Below are 13,247 nucleotides of genomic sequence, written 5' to 3' on the forward strand. Positions count from 1 at the left end.
TATTGTGTCTTCTCCTCTAGCTCCCTTCCCACTCTCCACCTTCCCTCCTCTTCTGGGAACGCCCAGCTTAGTCAAGCCTTTATCTTGCTTATCTGTGTAGTGTGTGCCACTCACTGGTGTTGGTAGAGTAGGCAGCTGGTATAGCGAGACCTAGTAGGGCATTGGGCTACTTGTTGTCCTCACCCACTTTCGTGTACTAATCAGCTCCTGGCTGCAGTATCATGCTAGAGGCTCTCTGCCATGTAGGCAGCCAACAAACCTTCAGCTGGATGCACAACTGTGTGTGCACCATGCCCCAGTATCTTGGCACCAGCCTGTACTCTGCACAACTGCTAGAGTAGAGTGCTGCAGGGTCGATTGCCTCCTCCAGGCCACGGTCACTCGAGCCTCGAAGCACGAGGGTCCCAGCACAATACAATAGACACAGGTGTTGGTTGGGTATTTTAGTATCGGAGGTCTCCTTAAGTTGTGTTTTTTTAGAATTGGGGGCTTATATCACTTGTATCAGATGAGCTCGGTAGAAAGTAGTCTGCCCAGACGGCCATCTTGATTCCATCCTCATTATCTGAATTGCAATATCATTTGTTTTACATAAAGCATATTACAGGTTTGGTTTTGTTGAAAATGGATCATTAACTGTAGTAGGAATCAATTAACAAACCATTAATCAAGTCTCTTCCAAATGAACAGAAGCGTTTTTTTAAAATGATATCCTCATTTAAACATTGTAGCTTATTATTATCTTATCCTGTCTACAGCTGCAGTGCCTAAGCTTGTGGAAAGGGGGTGAAGGATAAAGTGTATGCTCTTAATTTACTGTTGTACCTGAGTGAGGAGACCTCAGGGCGACCACTTAGGTGCGACCAAATAACAGCCCACAGCATACATGGTATAAAAGCAGTTATGGCACATGATTTGTTTGGTCACCCAAAGAGCAATTGGTGAGCAGACCTGAGGCATGTACTGAATGCAGGTAGTCAGAAAAAGGAGGTACAAGTCAGTGGCCCAGAGGCAGACACTAGTTGTGGTGGGTTGCTGACAAGCAAGGTCTTGACGTGGCTGCCTATTGTTGACATAAAGAGAAATCTAAAGATTTGAATCAAATGTAAATGCTTCACGAGTAACTCAATAATAATAGATAATCATTTATTAAACGCCTGGCTGCACCAACCGGTGTGTCCCTGTGCTACAGAAAACAGCTACATGCAGGATAGGGCCGGTAAGCGTAGCTTCGTTAAAAGTTTACTTTAGGAAAATGAAAGGGACTTCACAAAAATAAAGCGTACGTGAATAAACATGTTGATAACTACAGAAATTTGTAATAAAGAGTGCCTATATTGTCTATATAGGACAACCAATGTTTGCAAGTCATCAGCTGCGTGTTTCTTCTCTTTTTCTCTTGCAACAAATACACCTTTGTCTGTAATATCTACTGTTGTGTTCACCTGATTAATATTTACCACATAAGTAAGCTTGAGCACATGCAGTATTTTGCCAAAGATAAGAGCTGGAATTTCAGAGGAATTTGTGTTTTAGCCACACCTGTACACTTTACTCCATTTGCACTCAGTACATGCTTTTTTAATGCCTTTTTTATTGGCGATACAGCGAGCAAAACAACCAAACAATGCTTTGGATTACAAGCACCCTAGCCCTGCGTCTTCAGAATTGAATGACTTACTTTTAAAGGTTTAGTGTGGTAAACATTACTTTCCTGTATCATTAGCTTACATCGTATTAGTAAATCCTGATTCCTCAGGTGCTTGGTTACATCTATAAGACCAATAATGCATAGAAACCACTGCCACCTTCATGATTCTTCAGAGCATATATAGACTCCTCAAAGTTCTACCCAATACTTGCCTATCTCCTGCAGGCTCTTCCTTGCCTGTTGAAGCTATTTTGGGTGCCTGTATGGCAGTATGCTCATGAGATAATTATCAGTTACTATTCAAAGTAAATAGGACAGATGCATGTGCTAAGATTTAGCACAGTGCAATGGTGGTGGGTCCAGCTGGACTGCTCTTTTTTTACGCTGAGCAGTAGCTGTCCATGAACGTGGAGAACAACTCTCAGAAGCCTTCCAAGTGAGGACCGTAGTCCACCAGGGTTATTTGCTCTAACCTTTTCTTTTCCTGCTGACCATAGACTGGATTATGAAGACGTCCGCAACAAGGAAAAGAAAGGGGATCCAGAGGACACCTTGGACGCAGCTCGATGAACTGGACTTTGCAGGCAGCCTGGCCCTGCTCTCTCATATCCATCTGCATATGCAAGAAAAGAAAAAGTGGCAGCTGCATCACCACAACTTGACCTCCCTATTCACTCGGGAAAAAACAAGATTGTGAAGGCTAACACGGGCAGTACAACTGCAGTCACTCTTGCAGGCGATGCTCTACAAGAGGTTGAGGCCTTCACTTACATGGGCAGTGTCGTAGATAAGCAGGGCAGAACAGAAAGCGAGGTCAATGCAAAAATCGGCAAAGCAATGGCTGCCTCTTCTCAGCTAAAGAAGACCTGAAGCTCCAAGGACCTAACGCTGCAAACAAAGAACAGGCTTTTTAACACCAACGTAAAATCGTTCCTTCTGTATGGAGCTGAAACTTGGAGGACAAGCAGGGACCACCACCAACAAAGTCCAGGCCTTCATCCATCAAAACTTGTCTGAGGAAATTCTGCTGCCCATATACCATCAGCAACAACAACCTAGGGCAGCAGACTTTCCAACTCCCAGGTTTTATACATTTGTCCTGTTGAACTGCAGGCTTACTTTTTATTCGCTTTTGAATTGCTGTTGTAAGTGGTCAGTGCTCAGTTTAGGGCTCTTTTAATTCATGTACAAAGGAATAAACAAGAGGAAAGGTAGTTTTAAAACTTTAGTTAATCAGTATGTTAAGCTGCTGGGGGGGCGTGGCTAGGCGTGCGATGGCGGCAGTCGCTCTAGACTAGAGCTCCGGGCCGAGCTCCCCTTCCCCGGGCTGTTTCTCCGCCATTTCTCCGCACAGCCGCCTGAAATTGCGAGCGGAGCATGGTCCAGCTGCCGCCCACCCACTGACCAATTTTTGTGCGGGAGGTCCGACCAAGTAAGCACCGGCCTTTCCTGGAGACCTTCGGCAGGGCTCCCTGCAAGCTGACCGGTAGAGACGTCTACGAGAGGCCGTGGTCTGCGCTGCGGCGCAGGCCCATGCCTGCGGCCTACTCGCCGGATCCGGACTCCGCGATTGCTACCCACGGGGCGGCTGGGCCCATCATCGGCTGCCCAAAGACGACATCGGCGGTGCCACCGGGAAGCGAAGGGTAGGTGAGCACCGTCGTTGCTGAGAGCACCCGGCGTGGAGGAGGAAAGTTGCGGTCTGCGACACTACCGCTCAGACACAGCCCGCCGAGACAGGCGTCGGTGGGGCCCCCAGAACATCACCGGGGACGTGCAGATACGTCCGCGACGCCAGGGGAGCGAGGCGCGCCCCGCCAGGATTCGCCCAACAGCCGGCTGCACGAGACGAGTGCCTGCAGTCAATGAGACGGTGGCCGCCACCCCGGGGGCCCCGCTGGAACCAGAGACGGATGTGACTGCCCGCACTGAGAAGGCGCCGGAGGCCTCAAAGAGTGCCACTAAGGGGGAAAGGTGAAACAATTGCAAACACCGACACGGTCTGGGACAGGTCGACACGAGCCCCCCCCCTCCAGGACCTGTTATGTCCGGCACTAGGAGGAGTTCACGAGAATAAGCGCCCGCTGAGAGACTGCGACTGCTGAGACAATACGGGGTGCTGGAAAGAGGCATTGGGACTGGTAGGTTACGAAGCACCAAGAAGCAAGCCACCCCATAAACACCTGGTAGCCCAACACCCCCATCCCTAAGGAGCCCTAAGGAACCACTGCTGGGGGCCGGGCTGGGGATCTCGCGGACGCTCGACGGTTTGCTGCCATACGACCAGTTGCCTGCTGATTACACGTGCACTCTCAGAGCCGTTAATTGCTGCAGACTGCGCGATATTACCGCGCCTGCCTGCTTTGCGTCACGACACGGACGTCGAGTGGGGCGTCAACCGCCAAGCCGAGCTGGACCCACCGGGAGCAACACTGTGCCGCTGAACACAGACATCACCAAAACTGCGACCCAGAAGTCACCACATCCTACCGTGAACCAGACTGGACTGCTAGCCTGGTAATTCTGCACATGTCCGGAGGTGCCCCGCCGAAAGGGAAGACTGACAAATCGCTAAAGAAGATGGCTGCCGACCCGGTCACCACGAGACTGGATAACGTGCTAGCCGCCATGGAACGCATGGAACAGTCGCTCCAATTGACCAGAACGTCCTTGGAATCCAAGATCGACAGCGTCGCCATAGATCTCACCCACCTAAGAGACGACCACAAGAAACTGGCTGATCGAACCAAAACTCTAGAGGGAACTGTGACGGACCTCCAGCCCAGAGTCACCCAAACGGATAAACAAGTACAAGACCTCCTGAACCGAGTAGAGTTCCTGGAAGACCGCGCTGAGGATGCAGAAGGGCGGGCAAGACGCAACAACATCAGACGCGTGGGGGTCCCGGAGAAATGGGAGGGCAATGATCCTGCCTGACGTGTAGAAGACTGGCTGAGAGACATGCTACCGGAGGACACACTCGCCCTACTTCGTGGTGGAACGGGCGTACCGAGTACCCACGAGACCACATACCACGGGCTCTAACCCAAGGCCGCTGCTCTTCAAGATACTGAATTACCGAGACAGGGACACAATCCTAAGAGAAGCCAGGCGCCTTTGGGGAGATACGTATAGATAATGCCACCGTGATGTTCTTCCCGGACTACACTATACAGGTGCAACGTCAAAGGCACTCTTTCTTGGCGGTGAAACAGAGGCTCCGCACAGCAGGCCTCAAATACTCCCTCCTCTTTCCTGCGAAGCTGAGAGTGGTGGCCCGGGATAAGACCTACTTCTTTGATAATCCTGAAGAAGTGAGCGAGTGGCTCGACAGCGGTACAGACACTGCGCCCAGACAGACACAGAGCTATGAGGCGCGACCACGGACACGTGGACCGCGTCGTCGTCGCAGGAATAGGGACCAGCAGAACCGACGTCCAGAGGAAGCATCACGCCACTCCCCGCCCGTAGACCAAATGCTACAAGAACAGCAGGATGCACTCCGGAGGGTCTCCCAATTGAGCAATTCACCAACATCAGACGTCTTACGAGACACCAGCCCGCGGATAGTCCCAAGTGATGATGAAGCTATTTACGGTATACCAGACTCTCAGTTATCCATTGACCTACCGGATGTCACACCACAGACAGCTGACCAGATTTACTGAAGCCACGCAAGTAGTCCTGACGAACCCTGCCGCGACGGCGGAGACGGAGTTGGGAACCAGATGACCGCTGAGGCGCTGTGAGCGCTGGACATTGCCCGGGGTGTCTCCTACCACCCTGGAGATAGACGGAATGACCTTGGCGCAGTGAGTATTCCCTCAGCCACATAGATACTGAAAAGGTAAGGCAATGATGGGCCACGCTACTGCTCTTCCCCCCCTCTCTCCCCCCTGCCCACTGACCCTACCGCACAGAGTCCTTGCTATGACAGAGACTTGAGAAGTGAGATCTGCGTTACCTTCCCCTTCCGTACGCAGCCGGACTGAGGCCTTGAAGCAGGAAGCGGCGCCATACCCCTGCGAACTGACTTTGGCTACATAGTATACGTGCCATAAGGCCCGGGGGAGGGCCAAAGACTTCCTTTCACACTTGAATTCGTAGCCGCCGAGACTGCGACTAACACATGTTACCCCAAAGACTTGAGTATTGTTTCTTTGCCTCTTTGGTGTGTTTGGACGGCGACATGTTGCGACGCCGACCTTTTGGTATTTGTTACTGTTTTGTATTGTTTGGATTTTATGACCCTCCTCCCGTCCTCATCCTCGGGGATTTGCCTAGATTATTCCTTCATGTGCCAATGCCTGTGTATGATCTGAGTGGGAGGAAGGAGCCAGGGGACCTGTGGAAATTTTTGCCTGGGGGGCGGAGAATGTGTGGAGGGGGTGCTTCTTGCTGTAGTGCTGAATATGGCTGAAATCAAGATATATACGTGGAATGTCAGAGGCATGCACGCACCGTCGAGGCGCTACCAAATCTACTCTTATCTGAAGCGTCATAAATTTCACGTGGCACTGCTGCAGGAAACACACTTGAACAGGGCAGGTAGTACACACACTACGCCGCCGATGGCGCGGACAGCTTCACACTACGGAGTACTCTTCCTTTGCTCGCGGAACACTCATGTGGATCCACCCGGGCACCCCATGGGCAGTCATAGACACACTGATAGACACAGAGGGTAGATACGTGATAGCTCGAGGCCGACTTAATGGGCACCCTGTTGTACTTGCCTCTTTGTACTCCCCCAATACTGACCAGGGCAAATTCTTTGATGGCCTCTCAGCAACGCTGGCGGCCTGGCACAGAATCCCGTGGATTCTTGGGGGCGACTACAACTGTGTCCTGGATGTGAATCTGGATAGATCCACTGCACCCCGGGCCAATGCTCCGACGCACAACACCACAAAGACCCTCCTCAACTGGGCCATGCAATGGGATCTTCATGATGCATGGAGAGTACGCAACCCAACCACACGAACATATTCCTACTGGTCAGGTGCGCATGCCCTACATGTACGCTTAGACCGATACATGATCACCACAGATCTTCTCCCGTTGGTCAAGGACACGCAATATATGGGACGCACACATTCAGATCATAACCCCCACACACTGGCGATTGCTTGGGAATGTCCCCACCCACCCATCCCCACCTGGCGCCTCCAACCAGACCTCTTACTTGACGAGACCTTCCACGACTCCCTACTCACACAGACGGCGCAATACTTTGAGCTCAATGCCGGTACGGCATCCTCCCCCCAGATCGAATGGGACGCATTCAAGGTGGTGACCCGGGGACTCTGTCTGGGCATACAGGGGCGCATGCGGCGGCAGCTTGAAGACGACCTGACGCGACTGGAGACCGACCTCCTAGAGCTCGAACGGCAGGCAGAGGGGGCTGCGGGAGATCGCTTGACGGAGGCCACGGCGGAACATGGTCGCCTCCTAGAACGATTACGCAATATCAACTTCGCGGCACACTCTGCCCGCACGCATCGGCAGGGTGATAGGCCTGGCAAGCTGTTGACCTGGCTGATTGCACGGGAGGACCGCTCGGCCCTCATTTCAGCAATACAGGCGGAGGGAGGTAGACTGCTTCACACCCAGCGTCAAATACATGAGGCGTTCACTGGTCACTACTCGGGGTTATATCGCTCCCGACTAAGTATCCCACTGCCTGCCATTACCGAGTATCTCTTACCCCTACAATTGCCCACCCTAACGGCTGCGCAGCAGGACGACATCGGAGCACCACTAGACCCCGAGGAACTCCGCGACACCATTTTCAATCTCTCGAATGGCAAGTCTCCGGGACCGGATGGCTTGCCGGCCGAATTCTACAAGGCCGCCTCGGACATTCTTATTCCGCACCTGGTGAAAATGTACACTGCAGCCGCGGACGACTTTTCTCTGCCCCCGACGCTTAATGAGGCTACCCTCGTATCTCTGCTCAAACCTGACAAAGATAGCGAGCGGATGGGGTCCTACCGCCCCCTAGCCCTCCTTAACACAGACTATAAAATCCTCGCCTCTACGCTTGCCCGAAGACTAGCCCCCATAGTACCCACCCTAGTGCATCACGACCAGAACGGATTCGTACCAACACGCCACACGTCCCTTAACATCCGCCTTCTATTCCGCATACAAGAGTATGCCACACGTCGATGGCCACGCGCAGGGTGCCTTGTGCTGGACTTGGAGAAAGCATTTGACTCGGTGGAATGGCCGTACCTGCGGGCAGTCATGGACAAATTTGAACTGGGAGACGGCTACGAGACTATGGTTGGCCTCTTGTACCGCAGACCCACAGTCCGAGTCTGGACTGGTACACTGCTTTCTGACCCTGTTTGTGTGCAGAGGGGCACCAGACAGGGCTGCCCCCTGTCGCCCCTACTGTTCTCTTTAGCTGTAGAACCCCTGGCCGCGATACTCAGGTCCCGAGGAGCGGAGTGGGGTATCCCGATGGCAGATGGCCTTCATGTGGTGTCCTTATATGCAGACGATCTCCTCCTCTATGTCAAAGACCTGAGTGATGTTCCGGCGTCCATCACTGACATTTTCTGCACTTTTGAGGTAATGTCGGGTCTGAAGGTCAATTGGGCCAAATCAGGGGCCTATTCCTTTGACCCGGATACACCCGAGAGTGAGATACGCATCGGCGGCGAGAGACTACAGTGGTAACCCACGACATTCAGATACCTGGGAATTCACATTTACCGGAACCCTGTAGATATATTGGAGGGGAACCTGATGAGAGCGATCGCTTCCATCCGGTCGCAAGTTGGATTCTGGAAAACTCTACCGCTGAACGTTCCCAGCCGAGTAGCCCTGACAAAAATGATAGTTTTGCCAAGACTGTTGTATTACTTTGCCAATATTCCATCTTATGTCCCCAACCGGGTATTCCGAGACCTTGAAGTCCTACTACGCGACCTGATTTGGAATAAAGGTCGACCGCGCATTGCGCTGACGAAACTATATATGCCTACCGAAGCGAGGGACTGGCTGTTCCCAACATGGAGCTATATTATCTGGCGGCACAAATGCAGGGGGTGTCGGGATGGCTGGGTGGCAAGAACTTGGGAGACACCGCCACGGACGCCGCTGTCTGGTCCCAGTTGCAGATCCAGGTGCTGTTTCACCCACTGACCCGGACTCCCCGCCCCTCGCAGCTGTATCTTGCGGTAGCGTGCAGATGCTTCCTGCGCTGCCTGCGCCTCACCCGGACAACAGTGCCATATGCCCCGATAGTCCCCCTACTGGGCACCCCGACTGCGACGGGGGCACTGACGGATGTGAGGCTTGACAGCTGGATCACTGCGGGAGTGGAAACGCTGGGGGACCTGTACTCCGATGGCACCCTCCTCCCCTTTGTCAGACTTGTGGAGGACACATCTCTCCCAGCTGGACAGTTCCTATTGCACGCGTCCCTCCTCCACACGCTGACTGCCGCCTGGGGTGACATGTCTGATGAGCTACCCATACACCATTTTATACAATACCTCCACGTTATGAGCAATGGCACACACATTATTCACTGGTTGGCACAAGCTCTCCTCATTCACAGCCAGCCTGACACCGTGCAACTGAGAGCGAAATGGGCGGCAGACAGGGGGAGGGATTGGACAGACAAGGAGTAGGCGATGGTCCTGGTTGGTCCAGTTAACGTCCCTCGCAACCCTCGCTTCAAAATTATTCTACACCGCGAATACCTCACTCCGGACAAAATAAACAGGTATTTTTCAGTCACAGACACCGCCTGCAACCGTTGCTCCTTGGTGGGGGCGGACCTCCTCCATATGCTTTGGCTCTGCCCCACCCTTCAGCACTACTGGGATGGGGTGACTGCGCTGCTTACACACTGCACTAAAGAACGCGTGCCGAGGACCTGGAGGCCTGCCTGCTAGGGCTATACAAACGCGCAAAGCTGAACAAAGTCCAAGCCCGATACTGGGATCTTGGACTGATCACGGCCAAACGACTGCTCACCAAGCGGTGGAAAGCCGACACACCTCCACACATACGACACTGGAGCCTCTCCCTCACAAATTGGGCACGGGCTGAGAGCACAGTCCTGCGGCGAGAAGAAACGGCGGGCCTCAGGAAATTCCCAATCGCACAACAATGGGAAGATATCCTCCGCTCCTTTCAACAGAAATGTGTTCACGTGAAGAGATACAGGCTATTCCCCCATACCCCTTCTTACGGTGGACATCATGAGAAGCGTTTGCACCTAGCATCCCTCCCTAATCACATGATCTTCCTTTTTCCCCCCTCCCCGGCGCCCAAGCACCATTACATCAATACATACGCCACACTGATCGCTGCCTACACGACTCCCACGTCCCAATAGGCACATGCTACATACCTAGCTGTTTCACAATGTTGTGGACGTCGCCCCCCCCCCATGCACACGTCCCCACACACCCAATTACTATCGGGAGTCCTGCCGGGAGCTGCCACGTGCGCCGCACTTTAATACCTCACTTGCCACGCCCTTATGGTGGTGATCCCCCCTTGTCTACTTAACTTGCAGGTGGACCGTGCACTATAGTCTCCTGCCCACCTACCCACTCGACCGCTCCCGACGCACTGGCACTGCACTTCCTTACCTGAACACATGGCTATATCTACCCGCGCTCCCCCCCCCCTTTACAATATACCCCCCCAGTTATAGTTTTGAAGTTTATTGGCGCGAAGGTCCTGCGTCCCCCTTTTGACCGGGTTCTTTGAAGTTAGTTACGATACACACTGCATCATGGGACCTTTGAGAGTAGTAGCCATAGCCGAGGTGATCCTAGCTGACCTCCAATACAGACAATCGCCACTTACATTAGGGAAGATAAGATGTGTAGCTACTCGCACACAGACACACCTGGGATGCCGAGCAGCCTCATCTCCTACCACCGATGCCCCACGCCCTCTTGGAAGGCGGACCTAGCTGACACTTTTCCGCAAGACACACACATGTGAGAACGGGCCACTATCCATCTGACGAAGTTGATGAGTGCTATAATAACGCTATACTTACGGGTGCACATACAAAAGGGAAAAACTCACAGACCTATACATCAAATTTACTACATGTTTGGATGATTGTGAAATGCTATAATGGATTAATCACGCCGCCGGACCTCAGGGTTGTCGGCCTTGAGGCTGTGTTCATTTACTAATAACCATGCAGATACAGATATACGCGGCTGGCCCGATGGGTTGTAAGTCGAATGCGGTGTATAATACTCGTTGATCAATAAAGGTCTTTAAAATATAAAAAAATCAGTATGTTAAGCTGCTTCTACAAACATTGGTCTGTAATATTAAGCACAATACCTCCTGTGTACTTCTTTACTAATACCTGTGTTCATAGTGGCTAAATACATTACATTGTAGAACAAACACACTATAGCGTCTTTAAATAAAAACAAAACCATGTACTTGTATGTTCTGGAGCTGAATTCCCGAGCCCCTTTGGTCCTTAAATGCTATAATTGATATAGTTGATATAGTTATTGGAATCCGAAATGCAAAGAGCAGCGCATTTAAAGCCACTGCCTAGATACTCTACAGGAATTTCAATTTATTAAAATACTTCCTCCATCTGCATAGAATGCCCCTTGTATTCTGCTCACACATGTCCTAAGGGAAGCTCTGGTCCTGTTTATTTATTTGTCTTGGACTCATGAAATTAACACTTCATCTGCTGATTTGTTATTTCTTCATAGCTTCTGAATTGCATACCCCCCTTCCCAACGCATCTACTCCTAGTTGGCGTGCTTTCAAGACATGAGGTCTAATAATTTCTGCCCCCTTCGCCACCATCCTTCACGTGAACAGTAACTCCTTAAAGATTAAAATGCTGGCATTCACTTTTCAGAGGCGGGATACATTTGCATTATGCCTTTTCTCATGGTGTTTGGAGTGCATTACTTATTCATCCTGATCTTGCCTACGTCTGCCTCAGATTTATATCCTAGTACTGTGGCCCATCTGATGTTAAACTGCTACTCCATCTCCCGAGAGTCCTAGGCTCTGTGTCTAGTCTGGAACCAATTGTGCTAATTTGCTTGTTATATTTATTTGAATGTGATTTTTTTTTTCTTTCATTCAACTGTGCCTCAGAGTCTTGTACTTGAGCCTCATTCCCTTTCTATTTTGTATTTTAATCCCATCCTCTTTCTCCTAAATGAGTTGCATTGATGATTGTTTGATATTGAGGTTATTGTGGTGTACTGTTAATCTTACTGAGCATTTCAGATAATTCTCCAGCTTTATCTGGCCAGGACATTCAGTTCTTCTTCACGTAAACTACAGTCATGTGTAATCTTCCCAAAAAAGATTACATACCTTAGGGGACCTCTGTTCTCGAGCTTGCTGCATTCTTACGCTGCTGTAGTGTTAGATAAGGTGGAACGAGCTACTTAGCCCAAAATTATTTTTTAATCCAACATATAAAAAAAATCTGGTATACCTGTGAGTTTGTGGCATAGAAGAATCGACTGTGCAACTATATATAAGTGTGGGGGGGTTAACTGGCACAGGCACTGCGAAATAGTATTTGTTATTTATGTAGATGGCATGGCTGCTTTACTTTTGATGAGAGAGTTTTATATTAGAAAGGGGCAACTATGGTTACATTTTTACAGTAACTGATCTATGCCAGTAGGTGACGCTTTCTGCCTCCATCACGACTACGTCCCACCTCCGTACATGACCACATGGAGATCCATTTAGTGTCAACACTACACATTGACCTCATTTCATCCTTATTTACACTCTCTGAAGCAAATTCGGAGCTCTGTTCCTACCATTTTCAGTTCCTTTCATCGAAGTTATTAGAATACTTTTAATGCTATCTCCCAAAAATGACAGGATTTAAGCTGTCCCTTGCGGCATGCAAGCAGATGCCGTTCATGGAACTGCACTATGTCTGCCTTTGATGCCTCTGCACCAAACGTAAGTCAGAGTAATGTGACAAATGCTCCCTGATGCATCTGAACACAAAGCCAAACTTTATATCACCAAACAGATGAAGCAAGATCAGTTCCAGTCCAAGTCGTGTAATCTTTACTAGTCTCGGTCCTGCTCGTTCACAATCTATAGATAAGTCTAGGACAAAGTCTAAGGACAAAGTCCAAGAGAAACAAAGTCTAAGAAAGGCTGTTTCCCTCCCCGATGCTCCTATTCCAGGAAGACATTTTAGAATCTGCGCTAAAAGGGTCAACTCCAATTCAGAGTTAAGATTCAGCCCACATTCCAGGTATTGAGCCGACGCACCCAGAGTTTCCTGGGTTATCATCAACTCCACAGAAGATTGAGGCAAGGAGAGCAGAGGTGTACCTTCAGGACTCCTGGATCTGTCAGGGCCTGCACTGAGACTTCCACCAGCAGGTCCTCCCAAAGCACAGCCTGACCAAATTCGGCCTCAGCCTGTTTCACCATCGACGTTGGGCCATGCCTCAACCCCTTGCTGCAGGCTCTGACAATTGTTCGTAGTACAGCACCAGTCCCAACTACTGAGGTGCTGGTTTTGGGATTCTGTGCCAACTCCCTGGGCAGAGCCAACACCAGCTAGGGCATGCCTCATGTTGCA

General features: G+C 50.8%; 1 protein-coding gene across 2 annotated transcripts in view; it reads left to right on the forward strand.

Annotated features, from left to right (window-relative positions):
- PROSER2 (proline and serine rich 2) overlaps positions 1–13,247 on the forward strand; it is a 235,289-nt gene that overhangs the window by 94,350 nt on the left and 127,692 nt on the right. The gene's annotated exons all lie outside the window — the stretch shown is intronic.

Source organism: Lissotriton helveticus, chromosome 1_1 (genome assembly GCF_964261635.1).
Source record: "Lissotriton helveticus chromosome 1_1, aLisHel1.1, whole genome shotgun sequence".
Lineage (NCBI taxonomy): Eukaryota > Metazoa > Chordata > Amphibia > Caudata > Salamandridae > Lissotriton > Lissotriton helveticus.